This window comes from Mauremys reevesii, linkage group 18 (genome assembly GCF_016161935.1).
Source record: "Mauremys reevesii isolate NIE-2019 linkage group 18, ASM1616193v1, whole genome shotgun sequence".
Taxonomy (NCBI): Eukaryota; Metazoa; Chordata; order Testudines; family Geoemydidae; genus Mauremys; species Mauremys reevesii.
The window spans coordinates 2,454,870-2,470,530 of NC_052640.1; the positions used below are offsets into that span (position 1 = coordinate 2,454,870).

At 55.1% G+C, this 15,661-nt stretch overlaps 1 long non-coding RNA gene across 1 annotated transcript in view; it reads left to right on the top strand.

Moving 5' to 3' along the window:
• Positions 1-489: 489 nt before the first annotated feature.
• Positions 490-15,661, top strand: part of LOC120386390 — a 44,108-nt gene continuing 28,936 nt past the window's right edge. The window contains exons 1-2 of the long non-coding RNA XR_005589698.1: positions 490-652; positions 1,174-1,247. This is a non-coding gene — a long non-coding RNA (uncharacterized LOC120386390). The remainder of the gene's footprint in view (positions 653-1,173; positions 1,248-15,661) is intronic.

Below are 15,661 nucleotides of genomic sequence, written 5' to 3' on the forward strand. Positions count from 1 at the left end.
TGTCTCCTGCAGTCCTGAGCACGGTTCTGTGACATGCTGCATCTGCAGGGGCTTCTGCAAAGGCTCTTGGCTAACACAGAACTGCTGTCCCTGGAAGTGTCACTTTCGGGAGTTTGCATAGAGGCCGGCCAAGCCCCTCTCAGCCTCCGTGATCAGCATTAGCATCTCCAAATACAGTGAAACTCTAGCAAATGAATTTCTAAATATTTTTGCTGACTACAGATTGGTTGGGGTTTAAGCCCTTGCATTTCAAATGAGTTTATTGAATTCCTGCCTATTTGCAGAGTGATCTTTACAGGCAGCATCAGCTGGTTGGGGATCAAATATGAGGCTGAAAGCACTGTGAGGGTTTTACATTTGCTTTGCAACTCAAATGATGACAGGTTGTTTATTTCAAATGCTTCAGGCACAATACAAATTGCCCCCAGTTCCGACAAGTCCTGGCAGAAGCCCATTGCTATTAGCATAGATTGTCGATGGCCCTTTAATAAACAGGCTGTTTGGGTGGCAGTTTAAGGTTTGTAAGTAGGAAGAAGATTGAAGGCAGCAATTCCTCTTGGTGGAAAAAGAAATGGAAAATTGCTGTTTTTCAGGCAACAGCAAGGTGCGTTTGTGTCAATTACCACAACGACGGGAAAACATCCAGTGTCAGGTTTGTCTCTCCAAGTCTTTACTGGGCCTGTTTGGTTGGACTCTCTTTGACATCCTAACAAATAACCCTGCCCTTGATGCCTGGGCATAGAACAGATGCCAGGGGCACTGAGAAGGTTCAGACAAACGACCCAACTGGCGCCTGCAGCTCGGGGTGACCGGGGGATGCTGACGTCAAACATTTCCCTCCAAGGTTGGAAGGTCTGTGAAAGAGAAGAGCACTGATCAGGATCTCTGTTACTATGGCAACCCCACTGGCAGGTGAACTAGTAATTAAAAGGACACACACCTGTTAAGAGAAGACGCTCACCCAGGGAACCCAGCATGTCCACTGCTTAAAAGTCAGGCCTCCATGTTGGCTTGCCGATCCCTTTCTGACTAAGTAACCAAGACACAATCAGCAGGGTGGCATTGGGGTGGCAGGCCCAGAAATCACCGAGTGAGCATGGAAGACAGTGGACAATGCTAGGAATGAGCTGAGCAGTTCCATTTCTAAGCCTCTCTGTTCTCCTTTCTCTATAGTGCACATAGGATCCGATCATGCCGGCCCTTACTTGTGAGAGCAAGCCTTGTTCACGTGAACCTGAGCTACACAGGTGAGTGGGGGTTGTTGGAATGGTCTGTAGTTTTCCGGGGGGCTGTGCACTCCGTTGGGAGTTATACATTCAAATCAAGGAGATCAGACTTACAGGTGATCACAAGACTGTACAGCTTATCCAGTTGTAGGGCCTGACCTCGTAAGGTCCTGAGCACCTTCAGGAGAGGGGCTGAGTTCCCTTAACCGCAGTCCCTTGCGGGATTAGCCCTGCACCCCTTAAAATATTCCTTCAGGCAGCAAAGCTCCAATAGACAATCCCACAGAGTCACTTAAATGCCATCCTTGTTTCCAGAGGTCAAATGCATCCTGTGTACAAGCTCACAACAAAAGCAAGTGTTTGGCTGCTCCAAAGACCTGTGTTTGCTGCTCAGTGACCCTCAATATTATGGATCTAGTAACAAATATTTCTCCCAAGGGTGCATCCATATCCGAAGGCAGAGTGGTCCCCAGAAATATCAGCCCATCAGTCTGCGTGCGATGGCAGCCGGCAGGAAAATAATAGCCTGTCAAATCAGCTCCTTGTTAAATAGGGCCTGGCTTGCCAAGGCTACCATGGATTTAATTAAAGCCAATGGAGAAAAACAATCGGATGGGACAAATGATGACAGCAATGAATAAAACACATGGGACACATAATGAGGAGCCCGTCCCTGCCAAACCAAACCCCAGCCAATGAATCTCCTCCACACATGGTGTAAAACAGGACCAACGGCAGTGAAGTCAGTGGGGGTGACACCAGTGTGAAACGGGCCTTACTGCGGGGAACCCTCACTGCCCGGGACCAGACATTCAGCGTGATGAGCTCCCACAAACCCAAATGGAGCTATGGATGCCTGGCACTTCTGTGACTCAGGCTCTGGCTTGAGGGTCAGCATCCTGCCCAGCCATAACTCCAAGCAGCCACACCCAGCCAGTTCCCAGACTCTCACTATCACGTCTCTGCTCAGCCGTTGTCCCCTTGTATCTACCATCTAGGCTCCTAGGGCAGGGCTTGCCTGTGTCCCAGTGCCAGCCAGGGTCCACAGCCAATCTGATTCCAGAGAATAAATCAAATGCCTACAACATGACCTACCTATCAAGGGACTGGCAGGAAAGCTCCTGCCCAGCTGACGGACGGGATGTAATTGGCATCCAGCCTGTTCGTATTTAATAACACCACATTAGCAAGGCTCTTTCCTCTTATTAGTGGTAAGAATTGAACCTGTGTTTACCCACTAGACCATCCTCCCTACCAAGGCATCCTTTGCATTTGGGATGTGGGAACTCCAGAAGGAGCCGCTCTTCCCAAACACATCAAATATTCCACTTGCCTTGCCAGGGCACGAGGGATCCTACCTAGAGATGATTTACTAAGTGCAAGTTACAACTGACTTGGGAAGGATTAATTTATGTTCTCCCTGAGTCTCTTCAAACGTGGAGTCAAGAGGGAGCCGTCTGGCTTCATGGGCTTTTATGCATCTTTCAGCAGAATCAGAGCTCTGAACGCCGTGCCCAGCACCTGGGGACATTTCGGAGATTTGTGGCACATTTTGGGCCCATTGATGGATTAGACTCAGCCACAGCAATTTGTTTTCATCACTCACAGCTGTAATAGCGATAATATTCTGGATGATAATGTTTGGTTTAACTGATTGGGGATGGATGGTGTCGAAGAATAGAGCAGAATGGAAACTAACCTGTCACAACTCTATAAATGGCTAGCTGGGCTCCTCCCTATCTCCCTGGCTGGGGCTTGATCTATTCAGTATTCAGTTCTGTCTGGCTGGCTACCTGCAGTGTGGCTGGGCCCAGGGAGTGAGAGCTCAGTGACAGGCTTACAGTGTTAGGATGGACATGATGTTATGTGCACAAGTTGATAGAAACAAATTGATAGTGGCTGCTGCTAGCCAGTAGCTGTGCTGGCCTGTGCTCTGCTGCTCTCTGGTGTCTCTTGCCACTGGGTGGTGTAACTTCAGGATGTGGGATGTGGACAGTGTGGGAGACAGGAGGGAGATGCATTGCAGGGGGGCATTGGGCTCACTGCTACCTGAGTCAGCAGCCTTCTCTCTTCTCAGCTTTCCCTCTCCTTTCTTCCTCAGATGCCCCCTGTTGCTCTGCCAGACATGTCTGCAGCTTGCTGCGAGGGAAGCCGGAAGGAGCCGGCACTCAATCCCTCTGCCTGCTCCTCTGTGTGAAAAAGCCTCTCTTAGCAAGTCTAGCTAGGTAGCTTGGGCTGCAGTGCAGGCAGGGCTGCTCACTGGCAGTGCAGGCCAGGGTGGGGTGCTGCCAGCCGGCCAGTGCCAAGGGAGCTGTTGGGCGGGAAGGGCTCTCAGCCCAGCCCGCAGCCCAGGCAGGGCCTCCCAGCAGCCAGGCTGCTCAGGCAGCCTCAGCCCCCCAGCTCGCTCTCGGCTCAAGAGGTTCGTGGGCGGTGGGGGGGTGCGGGCTGGCTGGGCTGGGCTGGGCTGGGCGCTGGTGCTGGGGGGGGGGGGGGCAGCTCGGGGTTCCTGAGTTCAGGAGAGAGGGTGCAAGAAGCAGGAGTGGCCACAGGCTCCAGGTTGCTTAATTTGGCTATTTTTGGTTTGTTATTAATCTCATGTATGTAAGGTGTAAGGGCACGCTGCCCCCCGTGCGCCCCTGCTCGCTGCACAGACCCCAGCCCATCGCTGGCCGTGGTGACAGCTGGGCCCAGCTCCAGTTAAATCCCAGCACAGCGTTTAATGGTGAGTGAGAGCAGAGGGCCTGGCCTGGTGGAGGGCTGCTGGCCTGGGCCTTGGCTCTCTCCCTGCCCCCCACTGCTCTCCCTGGCTCCTGCTGCAGGGGAATCTTTGGGGGGGGAGGAGGGAGGGGGAGTCTGGGAGGCTCTCCTGGTCTTTCTTGGACCCTGGTTTTGAGTAAATCTTAAGTGTGTTTTCCCATGTTGTCTCCTCCCCAAAAGTCTCTCAAACAGAGCTCCTACGGTTTAATGTCACGGGGCGGGAGGGCTGATTCCAATGGCTCTGTCCACACCTGGCTCTGGGCCCAAGGGGCCACAGGGCACAAGGCGGTGACAGTCAGAGAATTCCTGATTTCCTAGTGAGGATTCCTGGATTGGGGCTAAGGGGTTCTGGGCGAGGTTTGGGGGGCTGCCTCGAGGTTTGCTGCCTCTCTGGCACATGCCTCCACGGGCTGGGGTGCCTGCCTAGGCCTCAGTCAGATTTCCATCCTGAGCTGGGTTCTGGTTCAGCTCCCCCGGAGGTTCCCTGCCTCCCCCCCTGAGAGCCTGCAGCTCCCAGCTTGCAGCCCTGAAGCACTGAGCCACCTTCAAAGCCCTCCCTGTGTTTCCCTGTTTTTTAAACATAACCTAATAAACTCATGCTCATCATCTCCTCTTCTTGTGTGCAGGGGGATGGGGGACTGCTTCCGATATTCTTGGGCCGAGATTCAGATTCCGTTTGAGATGCAATTTTTGGTGCACATGCACGGGGTCTCTCTCTCTCTCTCTACCTCATCTGCCATGGGCGCACCATGCACCATGCTCACTCACTGCGCAATGGGCGAGTTTCCAACAGGCAGAGGTGCCAGCTAAAGCCGAGTTGTAAAGGCTGGTGGAGCAATGCAGAAAGGAAGCAGTGTCAGGCCAGTGCAGTTTGTTCCCCTGACACCTTTACTTTGCCCCTGGAATCGACTCTCAGGGCAGCCTCCTCTCACTCCATGTCACCGTCATCTCTCCAACCTCCCTCTCCACTGTTCGGCAGGATCAGGAAGCACCCGGCAGTGGTTCTGCTGCGTGACGTGTATAACGTTGGGTGTATCCTGGCAGCAGGATGGGGCTCTGGGTCCGTGGGGATGTCGCTCTCTAAAACAGTGTTTATCCATCATGGAGGTGGATTTTCCCAGGGGGCTCCTGTCCCTGGCTGGCCTAGAGAACAGAGACAACAGAGATATTTTCCTTCTAACTTAATTTCTCACTGGCCTGAACAAAGACTTGGCTGCCTCTTGCTCGTCTGTATATGACACCCCAAAAATGCTTCCACTCTGGACTAAGCAGTAACATTTAAGGGGCTGGACTGCCTTGCTCTAAAGCCTCTCCCAGCCACCCCAGCTTCTGGGGAGGAGGCTAAGGGTCATCTAAGAGCGGCCTGTGTCCCAGGGCAGACTGTGTCCCAGGGCGGTTTGCGTCCCAGGGCGGTCTGCGTCCCAGGGCAGGCTGTGTCCCAGGGCAGGCTGTGTCCCAGGGCGGCCTGTGTCCAGGAGCGGTCTGTGTCCCAGGGCAGGCTGTGTCCCAGGGCGGTCTGTGTCCCAGGAGCGGTCCGTGTCCCAGGGCAGGCTGTGTCCCAGGGCGGTCTGTGTCCCAGGAGCGGTCCGTGTCCCAGGGCAGGCTGTGTCCCAGGGCGGTCTGTGTCCCAGGGCGGTCTGTGTCCCAGGGCGGGCTGTGTCCCAGGGCGGTCTGTGTCCCAGGGCGGTCTGTGTCCCAGGGCGGTCTGTGCCCCAGGGCGGCCTGTGTCCAGGAGCGGTCTGTGCCCCAGGGCGGCCTGTGTCCCAGGGCAGGCTGTGTCCCAGGAGCGGTCCGTGTCCCAGGGCAGGCTGTGTCCCAGGGCGGTCTGCGTCCCAGGGCAGGCTGTGTCCCAGGGCGGGCTGTGTCCCAGGGCAGGCTGTGTCCCAGGGCGGCCTGTGTCCAGGAGCGGGCTGTGTCCCAGGGCGGTCTGTGTCCCAGGAGCGGTCTGTGTCCCAGGAGCGGTCTGTGTCCCAGGGCGGCCTGTGTCCCAGGGCGGCCTGTGCCCCAGGGCGGGCTGTGTCCCAGGGCGGTCTGTGTCCCAGGGCGGTCTGTGTCCCAGGGCAGGCTGTGTCCCAGGGCGGTCCGTGTCCCAGGGCAGGCTGTGTCCCAGGGCGGCCTGTGTCCCAGGGCAGGCTGTGTCCCAGGGCGGTCCATGTCCCAGGGCAGGCTGTGTCCCAGGGCGGTCCGTGTCCCAGGGCAGGCTGTGTCCCAGGGCGGGCTGTGTCCAGGAGCGGTCTGTGTCCCAGGGCAGTCCGTGTCCCAGGGCGGTCCGTGTCCCAGGGCAGGCTGTGTCCCAGGGCGGTCTGCGTCCCAGGGCAGGCTGTGTCCCAGGGCGGGCTGTGTCCCAGGGCAGGCTGTGTCCCAGGAGCGGTCTGCGTCCCAGGGCGGCCTGTGCCCCAGGGGGGTCTGTGTCCCAGGGCAGGCTGTGTCCCAGGAGTGGTCCGTGTCCCAGGGCGGTCTGTGTCCCAGGGCGGTCTGTGCCTTGCGGGGAGCGGGGCTGGAAAGAGGACACTGTGGGTGTGTGTACACAGCAGCTAGACCCCCGTGGCTGGCCCGGGCCTGCTGACTCAGGCTCGCAGGGCCCAGGCTGGGGGGCTGTGTAATTGCAGTGGAGACTTGCAGGCTCGGGCCGGAATCCGGGTTCTAGGACCCTGCGGGGTGGGACGGTCCCAGAGTCAGGATGCAGCCCCAGCCCTGAAGTATACACAGCAGTGAGACAGGCCCACACCTGAGCCCCCTGTGCCTGAGTCAGCTGGCATGGTCCAGCCGCGGGTTTGTCTTTGCTGTGTAGACACACTCTGTGCCTCTGCCCTAAGCTAGAAGACATGGGGGGGAGGGGTTCAGCAAGAACCCCTTTGAAGTGACTCATCCCCTTGCGGGGAGGGTCTGGGCCCCATGGTTTCAAACAGGTGCCTGGTGAACAGGCATCCATGTCACCCCACCTCCCCTGTGCCTCCCAGCATTTGCAGCCATCTGACCAAAGAGAGTCTGAATTTCCCCTTTCACTTCTGGAGCAGTTGGTCCCTCTGGGTTGGTGCAGAGGCCTGTTGGTAGGAGACAGTAGGAGGGTAGCGAGCACGGATGCTGCTCATGTTCATTGGCTAAATAGATGTTGGTTTGTAGCGCTCCCTCCCCACCAGCCCTAAATTTTCGTATGCCGCCCCCCAGTATATTTCTTTCTCATTTATTATGTGTACTATGGTAGCGCCTGACCCTGAAGTTTTAGGGGCCTCCATTCATGGAGCAGGCCCCAGTGCGCCAGGCGCTGTACAGACACAGAACAAAGAGATGGCCCCTGCCTTCGCAGAACAAGGCGGGAGAGACAATGGGTGGATGCGGCAAGGAAGAAGGCAAGGAAGCAGCGAGATGATACTGGTTAGCCCGAGGCGGAGGGAGACCCATCACTGCACACACACAGCAGTCGTGTTTATAAGGTAACCCAAGGAGGCAGCATGTCGGTGGCATCAGTAATTAGTGAAGCATTTTGCAGCATACACCAGGGATAGTCAGTTAGAAAAATAACTGATGAATGTAATAGTGTGTGTTATCTATCTAATTACTTTCGCAAATGAATTGTTCCGAAGTGCAGCTGTAATTGTCAAAGCCTCCCCATCGTTTCTAAAACGAGCCCTAGCCCTCAGCAGGGTGCTGCTCTGGCAACGCACCGATGCCTCCAGAAGACAAACAAGAGGGGAAGGGCGCTGGAGACAGCAGCTTCTTCCAAAGGGATTGAGGCCTGGAGCTCTCTGCCCCCTGCTTCCCCCTGTTTAGCCCAGGTTGGGCTGCTCCTGGCAGCCCCCCCGAGAAGGAAAAGTGCTCAGGCCTTGGGCAGGTTTGGGTGAGACAGGCCTGCGGTTGCCCTGCAATAGTGACAAAGGGTAGAGAGATGCTGAGGGCTGAGAGAGATGAAGAGCAGGTTCCTGAGGCCAAGGACGGTTACACTCACCAAGCAGTAACAGCCAGACAGTGCAACGACCTGGGCCTCTACCGGCGGGCACTGGCGGCAGCTTTCAGCAGGAATCCAAACGTTTCTGTTCCTATCTGCGATGTCTCTCTTGTCAGTGTTCTTTGTGCATGAAATTCACCCCTGTACAGAGAGCCAGCGCCGGGCCCGGGCACCACTGCCGCCCCCTCACCCCTGCACACGGAGCCAGCGCTGGGCCCGGGCACCACCGCCGCCCCCTCGCCCCCACGCACGGAGCCAGCGCCGGGCCCGGGCACCACCGCCGCCCCTCACCCCATGCCCGGAGCCAGCGCCGGGCCCGGGCACCACCGCCGCCCCCTTGCCCCCATGCCCAGAGCCAGCGCCGGGCCTGGGTACCACCGCCGCCTCACCCCCGTGCCCGGAGCCAGGGCCGGGCCCGGGCACCACCGCCGCCCCCGTGCCCCCCTGCCCAGAGCCAGCGCCGGGCCTGGGTCCCACCGCCGCCGCCTCGCCCCCGTGCCCGGAGCCAGGGCCTCGGAACCACAGCCCCCCCCTAGCCCCCACACACGGAGCCAGCGCCGGGCCCGGGCACCACCGCCGCCCCCTCGCCCCTGCACACGGAGCCAGCGCTGGGCCTGGGTACCACCGCCGCTGCCTCGCCCCCGTGCCTGGAGCCAGCGCTGGGCCTGGGTACCACTGTCCCCTCGCCCCGCACGGAGCCAGGGCCGGGCCCGGGCACCCCCGCCGCCCCTCACCCCCGCACACGGAGCCAGCACCTGGCCCGGGCACCACCGCCGCCCCCTCGCCCCTGCACACGGAGCCAGCGCTGGGCCTGGGTACCACCGCCGCTGCCTCGCCCGCGGCCCTGGAGCCAGCGCTGGGCCTCCGTCCCACAGGCCCCTCGCCCCCGCGCACGGAGCCAGCGCCGGGCCCGGGCACCACCGCCGCCCCTCACCCCCGCACACGGAGCCAGCGCTGGGCCTGGGTACCACCGCCGCCCCCTCGCCCCTGCACACGGAGCCAGCGCTGGGCCTGGGTACCACCACCGCCGCCTCGCACGGAGCTAGAGCCAGGCCAAGGCACCACCGCCATCCCATTTTATCCCAAGTTTTGTAAGAGAAAGGATTTGCCCCAGACTCCTTGGCCTAAATTCCTTCTTTTTCCTGCCTGCTATTGTGCTGGAATCCATGCTCCTCCCCAGGGCTGGCTGCATTTCATTTTCTTATTGCTCTGGGATAATGGGCTCATGGCCTAATTATTATGGCAAAATACCTTCGTAGTTTCTTTCTGTGAAGGCACCTAGGGGCCCTCTGGCATTGCTGCCCACTGGTTAGTTCATGATTCTCTTCCAGCTACACAATAGAAGTTGCTGTGTTATTGTTAATAACAGTGATAACACATTACAGGGCTTCAGTGTAGGTAGTAGAGTGGAATGTATTTTCAGGACATTGTGAATTGTGTCTGCTGGAAGAAACATGAGGTTTGGGGAAAGGGTGGAGAGATTCTGTGAACACCCAGCAAGATGCTCAGGGATGAGCCTGTGAGAGGTTTCCTGGGGCTTGGCCAAAAATGCACTCAGCTCAATGGGCAATTCCTTCCAAGTGATGTGAGGCTGCTTGTGCCTTTTCCCTGGCTCCTCTGGCCCAGCGACTCAGGGCAGGGATGCTGCATCCCAGGACTGTTAATAGTGAGACTTTATGTTCTGTGCTGAGAAACAGAGCCAGATTTTATGCTCTGCAAGTGTGATTGCTTCCAACTGCATGAAATTACAGCCCGACCCGCTCAGTCTCATGGCAGATAAGGGAACCTGGCCAGTGTGACAGTGCGTTAGTGTACGGAGGGGATCAGGGGAGGGAGTCTGACATCTCTGAGACAATCAAATAGACTTTGGAATCAGTCTCCTTTGTGGGAACTAACTCAAAGGGACAGTGCCTGGAGGCCAAATTGTGACCTATCTGATACATCCTTGGCTCTCGGTGCATGTGTGGAATTCCCAGTTGCTGTACAGGTCTCACCTGGGCACTCAGAAACCATGGGGGTGAATGTGGGTTAACAGTTACCCCGGGGAGGATTAGCCAGGACACATGCACCAAGAAAGGTACAAAGCCCACGATGAATTTGAGCGGAGGTTTCTCTAGCCAGCCCAGTCCAAAGCACTCAGGATCCCGCTGCAGCCAGCACTCCGCTCGCCAGATGTAACTGTTTTACATTAATTAGCACCAGGACGTTTCTTTCTGATGGTTATGTTTTCCCGTTGTAAGCACTGTGCGTGCTCTCAGGGGAGGCATTAGGCAGAGCAATGAATGAGCTCGGCTGGACTCTGTTGCTAGCACTGTAGCCGGTTGGCTGTTCTCCTGTGTTCTCCCGTTGAGTAAGGCAGGTGTGCGATGCACTGGGCTGTTTGCAGGGTTCTGCACAGACATGAACCCTCCAAGAGCTACGGAGATGTATGCTCCCCATCATCTCCCTCCACGGCACTGGTGCCCCCCACCCACCCACTCTCCAGGCTGGTAGATGTCACAAACAACACACCCCACGCAAGCTTCTGTTATGCTCTCAAACTGTCACTGCAAGGAGGAAATGAATTAATCCTTCAAAAACTCAGTGACTCCAGAGTGCAATCCAAGCAGCTACTGCAGGAGCAGTGAACGGCTCTGCCTGCAGGAGCCAGGGGGCCATTGGGAAGAGAGTCCAACAAGCCCTCGTCGGCTCCCCTGGGGATTGGGGACTTGCCCATCTCTCTGGGCTTTACGCATGATGGCAGCCAGGTGGGATAGAGACATGCTGCTCCAACCCCCCTCACTCCGATCATTGCCAAGGATCATCAGTCAGCTGGGGAGATGCTCTGGGGGAGGCTGGACATATGCAATATCGATGTGAACTGGAGCTAATGGTGGCATAGGCGTGACTGGCAGGGGAGGAGATTGTCTGTGGTTTTGGGGGACATATCAATCCTGGCTCCACACACAGAAGCAGCCTGGGAATCGGCTGCTGGAGAGGGGAAAATCGTATTTTAAATGGGAAATCTTTCTGTTTCTTGGTACAGAGAGAGCCAGGCACAGGAAATATGCCCAGTCCTGCCGCGTTGCAGCCAGCACCTCCTGGAGAGGATGGACTTGGAGCGCGAAGCAACTCCTGCTTAAAATGGCACCAGGTCATTTTAAGTGTGTGTGTGTGTGTGTGTGTGTGTGTGTGTGTGTGTGTGTGTGTGTGTGTGTAAAATCCCCGACAGATGCCCTATACTAAACACAGAGGGGGATGGTGTGTCCACACAGACTCACACGCTGCATGGAGCACAGTTGCACAGGTACAGGCGCACACAGACAGTACATACACCACATGTGCGCTAACAGAGAGATGCGCACACGTGGACACACAGGTGCATACACCACGCCAAGCAGAGCCATACACAGAGTGCAAGCATGCACCAGTGACTCATGGGGGGGGTCTACTCCACGCAGGCAGAGAAAGGGTTAATGTCACACCTGGAGGGTGGGCCAGGCCCAATGGAAGGAGAGCTGGGTAGTTACTGAAAGAGAGGAGAGAACTCTGCCCTCACTCTCTGGGGTGGAGAGACCTGAGGGGAACAAGGAGATTCCTGCAGGAGCCTAGGACAGGCCTGGGGAAAAGGCTTGTGGTGGGAAGGAATCCAGGGAGGTAGCAGCCAGGGGTCTGACTGAGCAGACAATGACTGTTCATCCTAGGGACCCTGGACAGGAGCCTAGTGTGGTGGTAGGGTCTGGGGAATCTACCAGCCGCTGGGAAAGGGGGCATAGAAACACCCTGCCAGCAGAGGCAGAAGGACTGTGGAATTTGGAGCTGGGGCTTGAGGGGAAAGCCCTGGGAGGCATCACCCTGCACGACCCCGCAGTGCCTGGGTAAGGGTGAAGCATTGTCTATATTTGAGTTTATTGCACTCTGTTTACCCTGGAAGGGATGGGACTGAAGGTGACCCGGCTGGGGGGCTGAGTCGCAAAAAGAGGTGACCCACCGTGAGACCAGAGCAGCTGTCGGGGGTGCTATGCAGGGGAGAACTGTTATGCCATGTGGGTGCATTAGTGGCGAGCCCACTCTGCTGCATGCACGCAGAGAGAGACGCAGGTCCTAGGCATGTGCACGAAGAGACTGCCAGGATGCTGGCACACCTTCCAGAGCTGAGCTCTCATGCATGACTTGAGGTCAGTAATAGTGCCTGAGGTTTACAAGACAGACAGATTGTTTTATAAGCCTTAGTGCCTGAAGCCAAAGGCTGAGGGGATATTGCACCGAGAAGATAGTTTTTGTAACCCATAGGCAATGATTTCTCCCTTGTGCTCGCTTCCTTTTTCACATGCACAGAGGAGTGTACGGATATACACACGTGGTGTGTGCCTCTCCGCAGTCCCCCCACCCCGAATACAGCTCTGTGTATTCTCTGGCTGTAATCCTCCAGTTACCATCAAACACTCTCCTGCATAAGGGTCTGAGTATGGTGGACACTGACTCCTATAGAGCTGTATCTTTGTAGAGTCTTTCTAATCAGGGTGAAACCATCACTTTGTTGAGGCACATAGCTGGCATCCCAATCATGTGTTAGTTTCACTCATCTAATAGTCAAAGAAGACAGTGGATGGCATTTGTTGAGGGGTAGGAAGGGAACGTTGCAGAGTGCAGCTAGACACTGTTCTAAATGCATAATCACAGCTCTGAACAGTCACGTGGGGGCAGTGCCTCCGAATGTTCCTCTTACACTCTGACAGGAGCCTATCTACCTTGTTCTGTGACAGTGGCCCTGGACTTGTGCTGAGTTCCTAAAGGGCAGATTTCAGACTGCCTGTTCTGTGCCAGAATTGATTTAAATTTTTTTATTAAAGTAAATGTTTGAAATGGAATATACACAGGTTGAGAGGGAAGGTACTGTACATCTGGGGTCAGGCTTGGGTTATGGGGGGTTACAGATATCGTTTGCAAGGATGAAAAGATACATACATATCGCATAACCGGCATAGACCCAGATTGGGGTCCAAGGGTTTTTAAAGTGTCAGTGAATAAGTGGGCTCGGGTTCGCCACCCATGGAATGAATAAGGAGTCCAAGTCAGTATCGGTGGAGCGGATAGGTACATGGGTGGGTGCGTCCCTTGGTCCCTCAGGGAAGGAAGTGGGTTATTTCCCTGGTCGGCTGTCTCAATTACTCAGTGTGGTATTGGCGGTGTCCGGTGATGTGTTCGGTATAAGTGTCTCTGGACCACCTGACGGTGTCGGATACCATGAGCTGTCTCATGAGCCGGGCGTAGCGTCGACCGACCCCACACGCTCTCAGAACCGGCTTGTTGTGGGGGTCCCATGAGCCCTGGGGAGCTGCAGTCAGTTTCACATGTGGGCAGAGGGAGCAGGCTGGCACTTCTATGCCGATGTTGTTGAGATCCGCTTGACTTGTATTCGGGCAAGGAAAACCTTCCATCGTACAAGTTTCTCGGTGTGATTTGATTATATTTAACAAAACACATCCAGCCACCCAGACTAACCACCAGCTGGGTTTGGAGAGAGCGTTGCAGGGTCTGGAAGTGCCTCCAGGTTGTCTCACTTCTCCCTCTGCTCCCTCACCAGTTCTATGGCCCCAAAACCCTTTCCTCTGAACACTGGTTTCTGATTGGCAGCTGCAGTCAACCCTGGAATGTGGGACAAGCAGAATCATAGAATCATAGAATATCAGGGTTGGAAGGGACCTCAGGAGGTATCTAGTCCAACCCCCTGCTCAAAGCAGGACCAATCCCCAACTAAATCATCCCAGCCAGGACTTTGTCGAGCCTGACCTTAAAAACTTCTAAGGAAGGAGAGTCCACCACCTCCCTAGGTAACCTATTCCAGTGCTTTACCACACTCTGAGTGAAAAAGTTTTTCCTAATATCCAATCTAAACCTCTCCCACTGCAACTTGAGACCATTACTCCTTGTTCTGTCATCAGGTACCACTGAGAACAGTCTAGATCCATCCTCTTTGGAACCCCCCTTTCAGGTAGTTGAAAGCAGCTATCAAATCCCCACTCATTCTTCTCTTCTGCAGACTAAACAATCCCAGTTCCCTCAGCCTCTCCTCATAAGTCATGTGCTCCAGCCCCCTAATCATTTTTGTTGCCCTTCGCTGGACTCTTTCCAATTTTTCCACATCCGGCTTGTAGTGTGGGGCCCAAAACTGGACACAGTACTCCAGATGAGGCCCCACCAAAGTCGAATAGAGGGGAATGATCACATCCCTCGATCTGCTGGCAATGCCCCTACTTATACAGCCCAAAATGCCGTTAGCCTTCTTGGCAACCAGGGCACACTGTTGACTCATATCCAGCTTCTCGTCCACTGTAACCCCTAGGTTCTTTTCTGCAGAATGAACTGTTCTGAATACTCTTGTCATTAAACAATATACATGTGACTGTATAATGGAGTGATATCCTGGGGGATCTCCAGGCATTTCTGCCGTGGGGTATCCCAAGACATCCAAGTATCCTGAGCTTGGCCAGCCCCAGTGCTAACTGGACAGGCCGGGTGTGCAGGTGCTATCATTGGGATTAGAACAAGTGCCTTTCTGCCATAATACATATCCCACCTCCACAGAGCAGCATGTCACGGAGGGCCTTAGAGTACTAGCAAAGCTGGCTGGATTGCTCTCTGACTCATCCTCCAGATCACAGGTTTATGGGAGAAGTCCTTCTCCGCACATCAGTGAGGTTAGCTGCTACTGAGGACAAAATAGGGGCACAGGTCCCTACCAGGCAGTCTAATACCTGTCACTCATCCTACCCAGTATCCAGGAGTTTAATGGTTTGTTACTAATTTGTGAAAACTAACAGATCCTCTGGCTGATTTTGACCATTGTACCATTAATGAATATGGGACGGTTATGATGGTACCTCTCAAGGCATATGTGAATCAGTCTCACTTGTCATGTAATTTTTCCATCAACGCTCCCTTCCTGCCCCATTACATCCCAGACACGTCTGCAGCTAGCGAGCTGCCCTGCATGCAGCTGACATGTGGTGGTATCTCCCCACGGTGATCTCACAATCGGAGCATGCCCTCAGTTTCTCCAATAGCCATTTCGGTGACAACCTAGTTACAGTTGGAGAAACATCCTTCTGAGGCAGTGGAATTCACTGTGGGCAGATGGGTGACACCGGGAGGCTCAGAGGGGCTAGGTCAGTGTTTCACAAAATACCGGAAAGAGCGTAAGCTCAAAGACGAGATGGCTGAGGTCAGCTGGTGAATAGAGGAACGATGGTTCTGCCAAGACTGTCACACTCTGAACAGCCATTCAAAATAAGCTGTGGAGCTTTGGAGATGGTCCCATGAGACTAGCTGAGGAATCTTTAAATATTCAGCAGGACTCACTTGCTTACTGAGTTGAGGAAAAGTAGCTGACGTGCTAGGGATTGGCACCTCTAACGTCTGCCAGTTATGCTTGTGCAGACTTCCAACACACAGTGGCAATAGTTCTGCCACGCTTTTATGAGGCATTAATGCAGTTTCCCTGTTGGAATTAAGTACTTGGCTTCTGCCCACATGGTTTTTCAACACAGGGAACTGGTTTATCGTCTCTTTAATTAGTGCAATTGTGCTATTAAAGCTTAAATAAAGTGCTCCTGGTTTAAAGGACTGTTCATTGCAGTGCATATAGGTTGGGATTAAGATGCCAGGTCTCGGCATTCTCTGTCCATGTGTGTCTCGGAGGCTGGGAATGCAGCTGGGAGTCAGGAGTTCTAGTCCCTGGTCTAGTTATGAC